General features: G+C 39.9%; 1 long non-coding RNA gene across 1 annotated transcript; it reads right to left on the bottom strand.

Annotated features, from left to right (window-relative positions):
- Positions 1–6,858: 6,858 nt before the first annotated feature.
- On the bottom strand, positions 6,859–7,912 carry LOC133275367 (uncharacterized). Its single transcript, XR_009745483.1, has 2 exons — positions 7,414–7,912; positions 6,859–6,935 (listed from the first exon to the last, which is right to left on the bottom strand). It is a non-coding gene; the product is annotated as an uncharacterized LOC133275367 (long non-coding RNA).
- Between the last annotated feature and the right edge of the window lie 11,686 nt (positions 7,913–19,598).

The raw sequence follows: 19,598 nt of genomic DNA on the forward strand, positions 1-19,598 counted from the left end.
TACGCACACTAAAGAGCAGACACATTTAAAGAAATATATAGATAACCCATGCAGTTTAATGGTATCCAAAGAGATGTGCGTGTTACTACAGAAAGCCCAACAAACTGCATTAAAAAAATACTCCCCAAATCCTAGTAGTACCACAGACAATACATTTCTATGAATAAACAGCAGAGTCTTGCCTGGTGTACTCTGCAGGTACTGAGCACCTACCCTGTAAAAATATGTATTAGAATCAGAAATAATTGGTTATCGACAAAGAAAAATGAAAGGATGCTGTAAGGATTTGTACTTTACATCAGGAAGAGGACATAAAGTATATCATGTATATAATGAGTGGAATACTGAGCAAGTATCTCTGACGTGTGGCAGGAGAGTAAGGATATACAGTCAAACAAAAAGAAAGTAAGTTCCCTACTGGTGAGCTGTATTTTCACACAAACAACTAAAACTAAGGAACCTATTGCCAGAGGCTGTCAGATATCTACCAACGCGCATGTCCTGGGTTCAGCAGCAGCAGTCATTTTTCTCCTTCTTAGTAGCTGGCGCAGTGCTGTGTTTTTAACTTTTGGCCTGGGAACAATGCTGATAACACCACTGTTTTCAGTTGCTGCTCAGTAATGTTTAGTCTGACCAAGGACTTTTTGAGTCTCATGCTCTGCCAGGGAGGAGGAGAAGCCGGGAGGAAGCAGAGACAGGACACCTGACCCAAACTAGCCAAAGATGTATCCATACCACAGCACGTCATGCCCACTATATAAACTGGGGGCGGTTACCTGGAAGGGTTAGATTGCTGCTCAAGTGAGGCTGGGTATTGGTCGGCGGGTGGTGAGGTGTTGTATTCTCTTCCCTTGTTATTTTCTCTTATCATTATTATCATTGGGGTAGCAGTAGTGGTTTGTGTTGTACCTTAGTTACTGGCCTGTTCTTATCTCAACCCGTGAGAGTTACATTCGTTCAATTCTCCTCCCCATCCCACCAAGAGTGGGGGGAGGAACAGGGAGCAAGTGAGCAGCTGCGTGGTTCTGGGTTGCCGGCTGAGTTTAAACCGCGACAGTTCTTTGCGGCGCCCAACGTGCTACTCGAAGGGTTGAGATAACGGCAGATCTGACCAGAGTTTGTCTAATTGTATTTGTGATAAGCATTCATTGTTTTGGATTAACAGTCACATGTCACAATGCTGATTTATTGGCTCTCAAAGTTGTTACTCTTAATCTCGGAGTTTCATCATGTCACACCTTACTTACAGATAGTATTTGCTGTTTTAGTATCTCTTGGCTGTGGGAGGCTTGGGCTAAAGTTCTAGGAACCCGCATCTCTCTGTGCTGCCCAGGCTACACTGCAGTGGCTATTCACAGGCACGATCCCACTACTGACTGGCACAGGAGCTGGATAGATCAGACAGATCATCTCTCAATTGTTTGAACTCCTGAGACAGTCTTTCCACAGCTGAACTAATGGAAGGGGTGAGATTGTCTTCGAACTATCGGAGTTTATGAATCATTCCATCCACTGTTGGTGGTACTATGTCATTCCCGGTTATTGGCGCAACCTCGTTTTAATATATATATGTGTATATATAAAATTCTGCTTGATACTTCATGTATTTTCAGACATCTAATATTTAAAATCATCCTTTATCTTTGCTAAATTACCTAAATCAATACAAAATTAAGTGCAAGAAAAATACCAATTCACATAGTTTTTGCCAGTAATACACAAGGGACTGTTCAGCTTCTCACATTTACAGCCATTGAGGAATTTGGCTTTAGAATGACCAAGGGATGACTGTAGAATGTCTAAGATTAGTCTCCACTCTCAAAGGGCTTTGCTGAACCGGTTGAGTACTATTTTTGCTGGAAGTAACAAGTGGTCAGTAGATCCTTGGGTTTCAATCACCACAGCAAACAGAAGAGAATACAGCCTGCAGATACAGGATGTCAATGTGACAGACGGCAGTCCCTACACTTGTTTTGTGCAAACTCAGCACACTCCTAAAACAAAGCAGGTGCACTTAACTGTACAAGTTTCTCCAAAGATATACCGTATTTCGAGTGACGTTGTGAATGAAGGGAGGAACATTACCCTGGTGTGTTTGGCCATGGGGAAGCCAGAGCCTTCCATTTCCTGGAGACACATCTCTCCATCAGGGCAGAGATGCAACATACATATGGCCTCATGATCGAGGGGTGGACTTAACAATGGACATTATTGCTCAGGTTATTCACGAGTGTGAAACGTGCTGCAATTAAGCAAGCTAAGCAGTTAAAGCCTCTTTGGTATGGAGGACGATGGCTGAAGTACAAATACAGGGAAGCCTGGCAGATTGACTATATCACACTCCCACCAACCCGCCAAGGCAAGCACCATGTGCTTACCATGGTGGAAGCAACCACCGGGTGGCTGGAAACATACGCTGTGCCCCATGCCACTGCCCGGAACACTATCCTGGGCCTTGAGAAACAGATTTTGTGGTGACACGGCACCCCAGAGAGAATCGACTCAGACAATGGGACTCATTTCCAGAACAACCTTATAGATATTTGGGCAAAAAAGCATGGCATTGAGTGGGTATATCACATCCCCTACCATGCACCAGCCTCTGGGAAAATCGAACGGTACAATGGGCTGTTAAAAACTACACTGAGAGCAGTGGGTGGTGGGACTTTCAAACATTGGGAAACACATTTACCAAAGGCCACCTGGTTGGTCAACACCAGAGGATCTGCCAACAGGGCTGGCCCAGGTCATCAAGAACTTTTACATATTGTAGAGGGGGATAAAGTTCCTGTGGTGCACATGAAGAATTTGCTGGGGAAAACAGTCTGGGTTACTCCTGCTTCAGGTAAAGGCAAACCCACTCGTGGGACTGCTTTTGCTCAGGGACCCAGATACACTTGATGGGTAATGTGGGAAGATGGAGAAGTCCGATGTGTACCTCAAGAGGATTTGATTTTAGGGGAAAAGCTAATGAAGTCAATTATATGCTGCTGCCTGCTGTGTAATACTTTTATAGCCCATCAACTAGATGTCTTCAGGTCACCAGCGACTGGCCCTGACTCCCCTCCGACCATCATCCCAACAAAGAATGAACTTTGATGAAACTAGACGAGGTCTGCGGTATCGTCAGCAGGCAACGATCCAACACTGCACACAGCCTCTCCTGCTCTGAAAGACTGTTACAAGAGATGGAGCCCCACATCATGGACCAGATGAACTCAGCAGCTTTATAGGGATTGGTCCATGCATCTCTCTCTTTGTGTGTGTATGGATGTATACATATATATATATACACAAGAGTGGTGATATATTGAAAATGTGGGATCTGAGCATGACATGAATGGTATGGAATACGGGGTGGATACTGTCCTGGGTTCAGCAGTAGCAGTCATTTTTCTCCTTCTTAGTAGCTGGTTCAGTGCTGTGTTTTTGACTTTCAGCCAGGGAACAGTGCTGATAACACCAATGTTAGATAACAATGAAGGGTTAGATTGCTGCTTGGGTCAGGCTGGGCATCGGCTGGCGGGTGGTGAGCAGTTGTATCCTCTTCCCTTGTTATTTCCCTTATCATTATTATTGTTGGCGGTAGCAGCAGTGGTTTGCGTTATACCTTAGTTACTGGGCTGCTCCTATCTCAAACCTTGCGAGTTACATTCTTCCGATTCTCCTCCCCCTCCCTCTGGTAGCAGGGGGAGGAAGGGGGAGCGAGTGAGTGAGCAGCTGCGTGGCTCTGGGTTGCCGGCTGGGTTTAAACCATGACAGTGCAATAGTTAGACTGCAAATTTGCATTCCACTAAAGTATCAAGTGGCAGCATAAGACTGATAAAGATCTTGGAAAGGACATTAGATCTGTTACTTTACAGACTTGGCCAGTCTCTAAACAGAGATCAGAAGCCTCAATAAAGGAGAAATCTGCCAAGCTCTTACAACTTTCCTTGAAGGACCAGGCACTGCTGTCACTTATTTGATGAAGAGCCTAAATCTAAATGACAAGTCTTGTATTCACCAGAGGAAAACTCAACTTGAACAACTCTCTGAAATTCCTAACTCTGTCCATAGGGTACACCTATGGACTTGCAGTTTTACCCAAGCATGGCAGAGCAAGAAATAGTCCCCAGAGTATTTTATTATTTTAAATATTGAAAACTAGCTTCTTGATACTTTTTCTAAACAACACTGCTTTTACCCAGTGCAGCCTCAAAGGAGCATGAAACATAATTTCTATAGCAGTCTCAAAGGGAAAAATTACAAGACCAAACAAAACCAAACACAAAACAAAAATAAATTAAAAAAAAGCAAACCAAAACTTCAGAGTAGTCCTGTCAAAGAAGTGACAACAGAAAAAGCAGTCAGGGAGAATAGGGAGAAAAGGAGCTGACCCACCTACAGATGCTGAGCTCTCATACCACTGTTAAACGAAGATAATTACTGCAAGTCACCAAGTGTCCTACAGCTTCTTTTGTGGTGGTGTTTTTAGTCTATATTGGAGTCAGTCTTGAGTTCAGGAAATGTAAGCAAGAGGGAGAACCACCACAAGCAGGTCTTCAAGTATCTGTTACATTGGACTTGGAAAATCAACCACACTTTTCTACTTAATCAGCTGATGGCATTGAATTCTTTATTCCATGTATCACATTATACTTTTTCCTTTTAGTCACCTTTCCTAAGGGCTAAGATTCTTGAACATCATCATATACACTGCTAAAGTAATTGCTCTAGGTGTACAGGTTATTGGGTAGGTGCGGTCCAGCTGCCTATTGCACAGAGGGAGGCCCAAAAGGTGTCCTAAATGTGAGAAGTCTTGAGATTTGATAAAAGAAGCCTTCACTTTGCTTCCAAGTAAAATATAATTACATATTCTTATCACCAGGGCATTGGGAGACATTAATATTTCCTTTTGATTTTCAGTCCTGTGGAGAACTGCTAAATGTCTTCATTAAGATGTAATAATAAATAGAGCAGCCTTTTACCAATTATTATTTCATTGTTGTGTTTTAAATATTAAGCATGTAAAAGTCATTTCTGGCTCTAGTGTAAATATATTAAACTAAGAAAAGAGGGAAGACCCTCATTCAAGATCTAACCCTACTTCCTATCCTAACTTAAGTGGGAAAGATGGGCATCTTCTCTGCTGACTAAAGGAGGATGTTATCAGGCAGCTTTTCATATTCTCCACTCAAATGATCACAATTCAAGTTATCAGAGGAATGTGTATGACAGCTTGAAAGCTACCCTCACTTTTCTGCACAAAACTGAGCTGTGATCACTAATCAGGAAGGGAAAAGGTCAGAAGGGAGAAGCAGAGGGCAAAGTGCCTAGTGTTGGCTCTGTTCAATAGGAATTCTCCTGACTCGGGCTGGTCATAGTGCTAGTTTTAGGACTGCTCAGTGCAGCATACAGCAGTCACAAAAGAAGTGCAGGCACAGATTTATCAAACACAGTAAGTTTTCCTCTTTAGATGTAGTTTCTTTGCCTTTTTTTCTATGTTACATCTAGAAAATCAAGCTTTTTATTGTTACTAGGGACAGAAGGTACACTTTTTCCCGAAGAGTGTTTAACACATGAAGATCAGGAGTTGTGTACTCCAGCATAAAAACAGGGTCAGAATAATTCAGTGATGAATAAGTAACAAAGCATCCATGAAACCACTCGGCATTTTGTCTGGAATCAAAAACCAGAATTTAACAACAGAGTCTATTTTCTCCTTTGTCATCAAAAGTTGAAGTGTGATTTTCCCATTTTGGTATTAACTCCAGTCTTAAAACTTTATTCTTTTTCACATGTATTGATATTGTGAAGTATATTCTCAGTATATTGAATACTAAACACACAGATGTTACTATCTGTTATCTTATTAACCACATATTTCAGGCGTAAAAGTAAACGGGAACCTCACTGCAGGGCAGTAAGATGCACTCATGTAGAAATTCCTTTGTTCATCTGTTTCATCTTCCCACCTCGGGGAAGGAAATCTTTGCAAAAATGGCTGCCATCATACCCCCCATCTGTATGATGATCCCTAGGGGAAAAAGTATGCTTTGGGATATGATCCCACAGTTCCACATGAAAAGTTTGATTGCGATCATTCACCTAACGTGCCAATACCAGGCTAACCAACCAGCTCTCTGGATGTGTTGAGGTTATTTAGAGTACTGCGAAGACCAAACTAAAAGCTTTGAGAGAAATAATGAAGAACAGATGCACTCCATGAAGCTATTTTTAATACTTCTTCAAAAATAGCTATAAAGTCATTTAAAATCAGACTCCATTATAATTGAGAAACACACAAGAACACCTTCAAAAAAAGTGATTTTTTTTTTTTTAAAAGATTGATTTTCACATGCATGATAGATTCCTTTATTTGAATTTGAATATTTTGCTATTTTGGATAAAAAATTATTCATCTTATTTGGGATTGCTGACATTAAAAAAGAGCTAAAGAAACTCAAATAACATATTTTTAGAAAACCAAAGCAAAGTGAGATTAATTACGAATATTCAGCTATAAGATCTCAGATTTCTTTTGTATTATTCTTAACATCCACTTTCTGTCATTGCTGGTTTTGCCACTTTTCTCTACATCAACCCATGACTCATTGTTGCTCGCAAATCTGAAGCATTTAATTTTAGACAACGTTTGTCTTCCGGGAATCAGTCATAAATGACTATAAAACCAGACAATCTTTTAAGCCAAAAATGTCACCTCCCTTCAGAGATGTTCAGCCTTATTCTCCATGCTCTTATCTTTCTGTTACTCCATTAATTTCTGCAGAGGTAGTCTCAATTCAGATCAGCCTCAAAGAATAATCAAGTCCATAATTTCAAGGCTTAGCAAAGAATACCAGTTAGCTAGGAATAATGGCTTTAAACTATTTATTTGGTCTGTAGTAATGATCTATTATCAGCAAATGCTATTTTAAGAGATTTTGCACCTCCTGCAATAGAAATTACTAAGTCTCAAACCAAAGCGATAACATAAAGAACAGTAATACTCAGGTTTATTATTTTAAAAGTAGAAGCAAGATGTTAAGAGTGGGTTAAATGTGTATGGTGACTCCTCCAACAATTTGCATATTTGCCTTCTAAATAATTTTAAGCTATGCTGTTTTTCTTTCCCCTGCTTTGAAACTGAGCCAGTGATTTCCTGGTTTACTGTGATACCCAGCAAAAAACCCACTGGGATATCACAGCTATTGTGGAGTTCTGCCAAATGAGTGAGCCCACACAGAATGGCCCAGGTCAGTGCTGTCATAGGAAATTACATTGATGGCTTTAAAAAAGGTACATTTTTATCACATTGCAAAAGACAAACTGCACATGTGGTTTCTTTGACTGTATATATGGTGGTCAGGCTGGGTGCATAAATACATCATGAAGAAACAGAACTCCATGAAGACCAAGGCCAGAGCATACCTTTACTTTAGATCCCATTCATACTAGCGCATCACAGGTTATCCTGGGTGGTATGATACATCCTGATTTTTCTTAAGAAAGCATCAGCGTCTTCACAATTTTAATGCTCTGAGACTATAAGAAAGAAGACAGGCTGTGTTTCAAGAGGATTACCTTACAAAAAGGTAATCCTTGAGGGCCATGGAAGACAACAGAGGAAGAAGTAAAAACTCTGAGGGATGGAGGGAATGTCATCAAAGCATATCCATTGAGGTTTGGGTCTTCCACTGCCCCAAACAGCTACTGATGTGGAGATATCAAAGCCAAAGTGGTGACAGGGGAAGAGAGGACAGAGGAAGATACATAAGAATGAGGACAAGGGATATGGGGAAAAGGAATAGTGGGCCTAGGGAGAAACATGGGAACAGGCGAAAGAGCTCAAGGCAGCAAAATTACAGAAATCAGAAATTAAATGCAATCAATGAGGGTTAAAGTGAAATTCACAAAGAAAAGAGGATCTTTAGAAAGGAGAGGCTGAGAAGGCAAGGAGAGGGATTTGCCCTCTACATGAGAAAGTGGTAGGAATGCACAGAGCTCTTCCCAGGGATGGACATGAGCCACCTGACAATTTACAGGTTAGGATTAGCAGGCAGACCATCATGGGTCACATTGCAATGGGCATCTGCAGCAAACTTCCCATTCAAGAAGAATTAAATGCAACTGGTTGTTAGCCTATGTGAAAACCTGCGAGCTCTTCAGAGGCTCTAGGTATGTAGTCTTGTGACCAGAGTACACTTAAGCTTCCAATTTAGTCACCAGGTGAATACATTAAAGTCATAAAAGAGATGGCTACTGGGTATACAAATATGCTGCTTTTTCTGTGTGGGCTTTTTTTTTTTTAGTAGTAGTCAGGCACACCAAGGCAAACTCAGACCTGCTCCAAATGTCTTTGCAGCTTAATGGGAATCTTTCCATTGGCTCCAACAAGATCTGAATAATAAATATTGCACCAAAGATGTGCAAGGCAGGCTCATTGTGCACTATATTCATAACAGTGACATTTTACTGAGCTGCAATGGGCCATGAGTCATGTACTCTGAGATGTAAGAATCTGAAGACAAAAAATTTTGTACAATAAGGAGGGGGAGGAGGCATATGAATGTTGTGCAGAATAACCAAGTTAGATTCCTCCAAAAGCCACAGAAACCAAAATATTATCCAGCCACAAGTGCATTCAAGGGTATGACAGCAGTGAAATTTTAAAGACCCAGTAAATTAGGAATGTGGGAATTGCCCACCCAGCCATCTGGGATAGTTATGTCTTGCAGTATCTATTCTGAGGTGAAGAAATTATCGCCTGATAAAAGCCTCTTGTTTTGCAATAGGTTCAGCTATAATCTATAAATTTGCTAAATATAGTCCTGTACAGATTCAATATTGTAATGTACATGACCAAGTACAGCTCTGTAACAACTCCTTAACCACAGACTCATGCATGTAACCACTAAATACAACTATTTTAGTGAACAGGATCCAACTAAGGCTGACGCTGCCTCAGATTTCTTTTTAATATTTCAGGGACTGAATCAATCCATGAAGTGGTAAATGCTCTATCCCTGGCAGTGTTCAAGGCCAGGCTGGACAGAGCCTTGGGCAACATGGTCTAGTGTAAGGTGTCCCTGCCCATGGCAGGGGGTTGGAACTAGATGATCTTAAGGTCCTTTCCAACCCTAACCATTCTATGAGTCTACGATTCCATGATCCCAACATCCATAGGCAACATCCCTTTGTCAACTAGGCTGAATCTAAGTTTCTCTGACTCATTCAGTACACACTTATAACAGTGTACAGTGAGGGCTGGCTGCTCTGTAACCAGAGCACGTGGGAAGTTGGGAGCCAAGCGTGATGCCCAGCCAGTAAGGCAAGCATCTTGCCAGCCGGGGCCTAGCCCTATGGTACCCAGGCAAGGTGAACAGGGCAGGACAGATCCAGAACGGGCAACCAGGCTCAACCAAGAGTCCAGGCAAATTCACGGTGACAAGTCAAGGCTGAGGTCAAGACAGAAAATCAGTCTTCAGGTTAGCGTCTCAACCAACACAGCCCATGGCTAGACAGGGCAGGGCTGTGGCTGAGCCAGAAACCAGCAAGTCTTCCAACATCGCTCAGGTGGGGACTGGAATGAGGAAAGCAGGCTCCTGGGCCCATGGCAGGGTGTAGGCAGAGGTCCAAGGTAAGGCTGGTCAGGATCGTCAAGGTCTAGGAGTACCCCGATAAGTCCATTTTCCTTCAGCAGCAGCATCTGATCTGAAGATTGAAAACACAGTTAAAATTTGCATGTAATGAGCACAGCTTATTGTTTGTTGGACACTTCAAATCAAAAGGCTAAGAACAGCGATGACCACACTTAGGAATAATAACCAGAGTGACCAGTATTAATTTAGTGTTCATTTAGCAGTGACAGATTTGGGACCATCTTTGTGATCATCATGAACTAGGAAGAAAGCTGACATGCCATTCATGTTTCACAAAGGTTGCTTTGGTGTGGTTTTTTTTTTCCTGATGCTTATAAAACATTATGAACTACTATATATGACAGAATTGCAGTTTTGCAATAACTGCTTCTGTTACATGCATAAATTTAATCTTAAATCTGCATATTTATACTTCACTTCTTCAGTTGCTAAGCATATAAATGTTCCATGAAATTTTGACCCTGCTGAAATCGATGATCGCTGTAATTCTCCTTTATTAGAATTAGGTTTTCAGGTTTTCATTCCTTAGTATTTTACTGAAAATCAATGGATAAAATAGGCAATTCTTGCTACACTGACTTCTGGCTCAAGGTTTCGTTAAAATATTGTTAAAATATTAGACAGATGGATTAACTGAGACCAACCATTACCCCATATAAATTAACCCTACAAATACAATGAAAGCCCTCTTTCACACATGCTACTATAAAGCCTTTGTTAATAAGAATTCCCCTTCTTGGATACTCAAAATGAAGTATTGTTCATTGCCATATGGCTCGTATTAAATACAAGCAAGCGAACAAAAACACAGTAAGTCTTTGACATTTTAATGACCATAGATCAGCTACTCCTACCAGAAGCTGCTCTATTGGCTAATTATACTCCCTGCAAAAAGAAATTAACTTTGTTTCAAACCTAATTTCAGCTTCTGCCTTTTCCCACTAATTCTGAGTTCAAATCTTGATGCTGGAGAAGATTATATGCCTTAGCCCTTGAAGACCACATCTAAGATGAGGGTCCCCTTGGCATAGTTAGAATGCAAAAGAAAGCTCTTGAATAAGACTGATTACACAAGACAGAAGGAGAAAAATGCTGAAAGTGAAGGGACATCACAGTGCCTCCATTTCAGGATATGGAAGAAAAGGTTTTCATAGGATCCATGCTGGTGGTCTGCCTGGCTCTGAGAGCTGGTCAGTAAAATTTCTCACAAACACAAGCTTCCCAGTAATCTTAGCCTTTATAATCCAAGTGAATTCCTGAATGGTGCCAGCTCCTACTGCTATCAGGAGCATTTCTAGGTTTGCAGTAGTTCATAGGATCCTCTCTCAATCTCCATTTGAAAAGTAGAAATTTGCTACTGAATATAGATGAGACAGAAAAGATCTTTCCAGTACAGCATTGTGTTAAATGTAAATGACTTATCTTTTGAAGGACAGACTTAGGAAGCACCATCTGATTAAAGAAAAAATTGGTCCATACAGAATGGGAACAGAGTAATTAATTTAAGTCATATGAAAGTTAAGAGAAAGACTGTGGCATACAGCAAGAACAGAAACACCACTGGATTGCTGTCTACCATGATGTCAGAGTACCAGCTTATACTAGCAGAGATGTCCTGTCAAATGAGGACAAAATCACAAAACAATGTTACTACCTAATTATGAACATTCTCCTGATATCAGGCCACTCACAGTTGCCACCTTCACTTGTAGACAGTCCATATTATGTGGAGGGAAACTGACAAACCTTCATGCATGTACACACTGAGTCTGAGTACCATGGATTTATGGCAGCGTATCACAGATATGAGAAGTGGAGTAAGATTAAAACATTTCTCACACTGCCACCCTATTAAAATATTTTAAGGCTCTAGGTGATCCCACATAATTATTTGGAAAGAGGACAGATTCCAAGAGAGAAAATAGACTCTTTTCAGTAATTCAAAGCCACGCAAACAGAATGATTTTTCTAAATAATAATGTTGAGAAAACAAGGCATAGATGATATGTGAATCTGATGGTGATGAAGGCAGCTGCACAGACACATGACTAGGGCTGCTAAAAGCTTGGAACTCAGGTAACATACCAACAATTCAAACAGGGAAGTCTGCTGGCATCGTTCTCTGTACCCTTACGTTCACTCTTACAAATACACACAAAAAGACCTATTAGCTGCCTCCCCAGTCTCCTCTGAAAGATGATGTTGACAGTTTTTTTCCCATTAAAAACCTTATGTTATTTTAAGTAAAACCAAGGTAAATGGAAAAGATTACATCTGGACTTCACAAAAGTACTAAAAAGATAAGCATACACCTCCAAAGGAACACAATGACTTTCAGCCACTGAGTTGCTCTGCATGGAATATTAGACATGATGGAGGAAATGAGCACAAGAAACAGGTAGGTATGAAACTGGCAAAAATGAACAGTGATCTGTACTGAAAGTGGAACTACTTGAATGAGGGACAATTCTTAAAGGAGGCCCTTCAAGGGTCCATTTTAGGGTGAGTCTTTTCTTAATATTTTCATTGATGAACTGGAAACAAAATATATATATACTAATAAACGTTTGCTGATGTTAAAACCTGGGAACCAGCACCAGTCTGGCTTAGGACCAGAATATCATACACAAAGAGCTGTGTGACCTTGCAGACTGAAGATTAAATTTTAATACTACAAAATAGTGTTATGCACTTGAGGGCTGCTATGAAATATAGACAACCGGAAGCAATATAGGAAAAGGATGGCCTCACAGAATACCCAAGACACCCATTTGATACATCTGTGAAAAAGCCAACTGAAATCCTACGATGCATCAGGAAAAACTATTTTCAGCCAAGAAAAGTACAAATGCCATTGTATAAAGGACTTTCGACATTGCAGCACAAATGCAGTCTACACCTTCCAATCATCTATGCTAATAAAAGATACATTCAAACTGGATCAGATGCAGAAATGTCTTCCAGGATAATCAAAGTAACAGAGAGATTCCCTGTCTTCGGGGGGGGGGGCGGGAAACAGAACTCAATTATGACAGCACAACTGCATTGGGTTTGCATGGCAAGGTTTTGTCAATGGCAGGGCTACAGGAGTGGCTTTTGTGAGAAGCTGATGGAAGGTTCATGTCCAATAGAGCCAATGCGAGCTGGATCCAAGATGGGCTTGCCATTGGCTGGGGCTGAGCCCATCAGCAACAGTGACAGCACCTCTGGGATAACAGATTTACATGTTTAAGAAGAGAAAAAAAAAAAACACCACCTGATGTCATTTCTGAAACCAGAGCTGAAGACTACACTTCATGACACTGAGATCACTGCAGGCCTCTTTCCTACGTCACCTATTATGATCCAACATTTTAACCCACATATGCATACGCTTTAATGCACATATGCATATGTAAATGCATAATTTACAAAGTAATTATGGACTATGGTTGGCATCACAGTAGGTGTAGCCATGAAGTAAAGAGCTCTTCTGCTCCAACTTCGCGTGACTGAGCAAGTGAGAAGAAGGAGTAAAATGCCTTTGCTCAACTTCTCAGTAGTTGACATTTAACATTTGTTTTTTTCCCCCACCTAAATGTCTGAGCTTATTTCAAGTCACCTTATTGAATAAATACACTTACATTTAAACAATTACCTTTTTCTACAGCTAGGTCACAGAAAACAAAAATACAGGACCAGTCCCAGTTTGTGGCTGGAGTGGAAGAAACAGGCACTGCTTGGGCATCCACTCTTGTTTGGAAAAAGCAAATAACATCTGCTGTCATCTAAATCGCTTTGTATATTTTCTCCTTTGTAACAGAGACTGTGACTAACTTTATGAAAGGATTCAAAATAGCTGATAAAAAAACAAAATAATAAAGCTGCAATCCTGCTGCACTGCTTTCACATTCTACAGTCTCACTCTACAGTCTCCTCGTCTTCACACAAATAACTGATTTACCCAATAGTAACTGGGAGAAACTAGGATTCTCTGGAAGATCAGCTCTTTGAAGCTTTAAAAAAGCCTTTTTTTTTTTCGCATTTCAGTAATTTAGAAAACATATGTGGATGTAATATAAATGTCACAAAGCATAAGCACAGAAAGATAACGATGAAGAATGTACCTATAATAAACAGCAATGTACACGGGTTAGCGTATATACCCCTTAGCTTGTAGGAAAGTTGCCGTGTGAGACATACATGTATGTACAATAGTTAATGTATATCAGAATTATTTATTACATAACTTGTTTGAACAAATTAGAAGAAATTTAATAAAGGATTTTTGAAACTATTTTCTGTAAAAAAGCTTGTTGTTTTCTTGATCCTTTCCAAATATTCACCTATGTCTATGTGAACTGGAAAGCCTTCAGAACTCTGTAATGAGCAGGAGTCTTCTACTTATATATGCCACAAAGTGACTTTATGAAGAAGGTTAAATGTTTATAAGCATGACAACAACAACACAGAAAATTAGAACATTTCATATTGAAAATCAGGAAAAACAAAACACCCTTTATAAAGCTTAAATTCTTTAAATGTAAGACACATGCTCAGCTAGAAAGCTACAAAGTTAATAATTGCCTTAAAGAAAATGCTATTCCAAAGGCTCAACGAAGTCCTATAATGCTTCAAATGAATAGTTATGAGAAGGAAAACCAGACAAATTGCATGTAAATGTCCCTCACAAAGCAGAACATTGATTTATTAGCACATTACCTTGTCTATTATAAACAATACAAAGCAATTGCATTAATCTGCTTTTAAACTCAACACATTACTGGAGGAAGGAAAAAGATTATTTTAGATTGAAAGTATTTGTGCTCAAATGCTCTGAAGTACTATTTATGATTCCTTGAGAGTCTATGTAGGCAGTGACCATCTAGGCATTGGTCTCATTTAAAAGGAAATTAAATCAGAAACAAGGAGACTGGTTATCAAGACCTATGGACTCATGTGAGCAGAGGCTTTTGAAGACATGCGAGTCATGCACTGAAACTGCTTGAACAACATCCCTCTGCAGAGCGGAAAAGAGGTATTGCAATTACAGCAGTAAGATCAGGGTTGACATTTCTGGTTTTATGACAAGAACTCATATTTCTTAACAAAGTTTTCTTTCTCCTTCCCTCCTCTCTTGTCAGTATCCGAAGCCATAAAAAATTAGTAACTCCTACTTTGAAATTAAGTTTGGTGCAAAGGCAGATTCTTTCCAGTCCTTCCATTTGAACTGAATTACAAGACAGAATTTATCAACTGAACACTTCAAAATAGGCATTTGAAAAAGTCCACAGTATTAGTTCTCCTTTTTGCCACTTAGTAGCATGAAAGGGGGGAAAGTCAGAGAAAACCAGCGCACACATCGTTCACTATCCTGACAGTAAAAGTCCAGCATCAAAACAGATTTATAACACTGTCTTTGTAAATGCAAGGTCATTTGCAAGTCTTCACTTGCATCTTTTAAAATCTTTACTAATGAAAACTATGCATCCTTTTCAACATCAAGAAGGAAGGAATGAAAAGGCAAACTGAATTAGTCCAATTTCCATGTATTGCCAGAGTATTTTTCACAAACATTTATGAAAAAAAACCAACAAAACAGTTATTTGAGGAAAATGCTTTCTTACAGATAGATCATTTGTTACAGATGCAGAATACATTTTTTTATGAATTTTTTAGATCTGATCTTGCCTCTGCTGTTCTGTCTCTATCATAGGATCTGGGAGCACCTGTTATTTCCTGGGTTCAAGCACACATGCCTGTTTCCACAGCAGCATATACATTACTGCTTACGTGTGTGTTGTTTTCAAAGAGGAAGGCATTTAATCATATGGTTGAAAGGGTGTCACAGCATACTCCCCTTTCTTAGCGTCAGAAACCTACATGTGTTTAACCTGACCTTCTGACCTGGGGAGCATTTCCTAATCATGGGAAAGTAAGAAGAATCAATGTTTATAATAGGTGCTACTGCAATATTTTGGATCACTATGCTGGCACTTCTCTCCCAGAAATATAATGTTTGTTTCACATATATTATTGCAAATATATATATATATGTATGATATATATATTCTTTATCCAGCTGGAGCAACGGAGCAATGCACACCGATAGGTAATGCTAAAAAAAGTTGATTGATGTGTTGCAGAAGTGAATCTAGAGTACTTTCTCATGACTGTCTCAGTATCTCTATATAAAAGGAATGCAAATATTTCTGTCACAGTAAAAAGATGATAAACAGAGAAGACTGGAAACTATCACTTCTCAAAATATGCTAATAAACCAAATATCTAGAACTGGTGGGTTTGTAACAGCTACTAGTAGTGATTATCTAAATAGAACAATTGATTAGTATAGACAGAGCTGCTGAGACCTGGGATTCAGGTTGAGAATCCCAAGGATCTATGGAATGCCAGTTATACTGTGAGCCATCATAGCAGAAGGGAATGGTGAGAGTGGCAACAGTATGTTATCAACAGATTCAGAAAGACACAATTTCATATGCTGCATTTGGATGACCAAATATAAATTGACAAAGGTCATTCAGATCAGGGATCCAAAAGTATTCAGATTAATCAAAGCATTTATTTCACGTGCTGGTAGTTACAGAATCTGGTTTTCAGACAGAAAGGGACATTGACTGTTATGTAGATCTTGACGCCATAAACTATAAAAAATGGGTTGAAAGGAAAAGAGGAAGATCATAGAATAGAATCATAGAATCATAGAATAGTTAGGGTCAGAAAGGACCTTAAGATCATCAAGTTCCAACCCCCCTGCCATTGGCAGGGACACCTCACACTAAACCATGTCACCCAAGGCTCTGTCCAACCTCCTTCGACCTGCTCGTCACGCTCCTTTTGATGCAGCCCAGGATACGGCTGGCCTTCTGGGCTGCAAGCACACACTGCCGGCTCATGGTAAGTTTCCCATCAACCAGCACCCCCAAGTCCTTCTCCGCAGGGCTGCTCTGAATCTCTTCTCTGCCCAACTTGTGGCTGTGCCTGGAATTGCTCCGACACAGGTGTCGGACCTTGCACTTGGCATGGTTAAACTTCATAAGGTTGGCATCAGCCCACCTCACAAGCGTGTCAAGATCCCTCTGGATGGCATTCCTTCCCTCCAGCGTATCAACCGAACCATACAGCTTGGTATCATCGGCAAACTTGCTGAGGGCGCACTCAATCCCACTGTCCATGTCAGCGACAAAGATGTTGAACAAGACCAGTCCCAACACCGATCCCTGAGGGACACCACTCATTACTGGTCTCCAACCGGACATTGAGCCATTGACCACAACAATTCGCATGCGGCCATCCAGCCAGCTCTTTATCCACTGAGTGGTCCATCCATCAAATTGATGTCTCTCCAAGAGACAAGGATGTCCTGTGGGACAGCCTCAAACACTTTGCACAAGTCCAGGAAGATGAAATCAACTGCTCTAACCTTGTCCATCAGTTCCATAGCCCCATCGTAGAAGGCCACCAAACTGGTCAGGCAGGATTTCCCCTTAGTGAAGCCATGCTGGCTGCCACCAAACACCTTGTTGTTTTTCTTGTGCCCTAGCATGTCTTTCAGGAGAATCTGCTGCAAGATTTTGCCAGGCACAGAGGTGAGACTGACTGGTCTGTAATTCCCTGGGTCATCCATTTTCCCCTTCTTGAAAATGTGGGTTATATTTCCCCTTTTCCAGTCACCGGGAACTTCACCTGACTGCCATGATTTTTCAAATATGATGGACAGATAAGATAGATAAGAAATTCTAGATCATATGAAGTTAATAAAAAAGTGTATTTTTACCTACTGTCATTGCAACAACACATTTTCATCATACTTTTAACCTTGCATAATATTTATTGCTGCTAGCATATGAAACAGCCAAGCAAGATGATTTTTACTGGGACTCAAGATAACATTTATTTCTTGAATAATGTTGGCAGTGGTAAGAACTAGCACAGAATAGTACAAGCTGCAACAGAAGCATCTATTTCCTTCCACTACCCCACTTTTGGGTACGTTCTTAGGTTAATAATTTTGAACCTATCTATGCCCTACACCTAATCTCAGAATATTCGTACCTCAGATACCAAAACATCATAGCCTATATTGCTACATTGCTAGCAAACTCCATTGTCACTATCTGAATCAGGGGCCATCCTTAAGTTACTACTGCAGAAAGGGTAGAATTTTAGCAATGATTTTTCTGGATACTGATAATGGCAGAACCTTTCATCTGCACATCATAATTCAGAGCTGGTGTAGCAGTATGAATGTAGTTCAGTAAAAGCTAGCCTCTGTGAGATGAATACCACACTGCAAATATGACAGCATATTTCAAAATTGAACAAAGTCACAGCTTTCCAAAGTTACCCTCCCTATTGACAGGGAGTTTAACAAATATGAAGTGAACTGTTTCGCTCCGTTAAGACATATTCCTCCAGGATGAACTCCTGCTTTATAACCCTTTCTTAGCACCATCAGAGCTTTGTAACTCCTGTATCTAACTCCAAGAGCCAACAGAGCATCTCTTTTCAGCATATTATACACCTGAAACTAAGAAAGGGAGTTAAAAAGTATCACTTAATCTCAAATAAAACTTCAATTTATTCAAAGGCTATTTAGTTACAATATGCCAGCAGAGACCTATGTGAGTTTTTACAAATTTGATCAAGTTTTGACAAACGCAAGTAAACAAAAAGGATGCTTTCTACATAAATATTGACAGAAAAGTACATAAACCTTTTGGAAAAATAGAAATCATATATGAGAACTTTTTTTTTTGCATTCCCTACCCATCATAATTTTTTGTTGAAACCACTGTAAAGATAACACAAGTAACATAAAATCCTGACCTCTGTAAGACAGCAATTGACTTCTTGCAAGGAAATGACAGACTGCAGTCTAAGATTTACCAGTGCAAAAAAATTTTTAAACAGTTCTTTTTATCACCCAAGTTGTCTTGTCCTAGTTAAGCCAGAAGTGTCACAACTGGAATATTTAAGATATACATTCAAATTACATGTTTTCTTTATTCTGTCCCAACACTCAGAAAAAAATGATTCTTGCTCAGTTTGCAAATAATTGTCTCAGGTCACCTTTGTGCATGGTGCTTTGTTGGAAAACCAAGAGTTAACGACAGCCCTTGGGCCTTTTTAACAATTTTTGAAGGTGAAAAATACAAAGGTGAATATAGATAAAAGAACAGCATTCCAGAAAGACAATGTCTCCTTTAGACATGCAAGCCAGTGCTGAAGTTCTAGTAGAAATAGTAGCATGGGATTCCATGGTAATGTTTCAGTCACTGTATTATTGTGATCTGCTGTAACTGCTATATTCATATATTCACAGTAGTGAATTATGCTGCAGTTAAAATCATTCACTATCTGGATGTGTCTTAGGGGACATTTACCTCATGGCTGAGCTGTTACCACAATTTATATAGCACACATACCTGCTTTTAGCTCGTTCGGATAACAAAGCAGCCATTAAATGGGTTTTTAGCCTGACACAATCATCCATTCTGATACTCAACTCTTTCATACTCAGCACTAAATACCATTGAACTGCTATTTTTAAGGCTCTGATGAGAATAATAAGGTATCACCTCACAAACTCTGTTTTGTCCTCCAAGGGACATGTATTTGAGTAAGGGTAACATAAAACAGACTCTAAATCAATCCTGAGTTAAGGGCCAAAAAGCAGGAATCCAATTAGTTTGTGGGTGAAGTCTTACATCTCCATTTGATTTTGTAAATACATAGGAGTTTTACAGATACTTTTAGAGAAGTGGTTAGACTACCTGCCCTCTTCAGAGAGGCAAATATATCTGTACACAGACCTCTGTTTGAAAAAGAACTTGGCTGAGCTTGTGGTTGTAGTTACCTTACACCCAACCTTCACACAGGTTGTTTCATGGATCAGTTATCTTCTGAAGAAAAATTATTTAGGGAAGTAAACACAGACCCTCTCCTCACTCT

The sequence above is a fragment of the Pezoporus flaviventris genome, unplaced genomic scaffold, assembly GCF_033815535.1.
Source record: "Pezoporus flaviventris isolate CSIRO_AGI_PZ_B2104156 unplaced genomic scaffold, CSIRO_AGI_Pfla_v1 ptg000002l, whole genome shotgun sequence".
Classification (NCBI taxonomy): domain Eukaryota; kingdom Metazoa; phylum Chordata; class Aves; order Psittaciformes; family Psittacidae; genus Pezoporus; species Pezoporus flaviventris.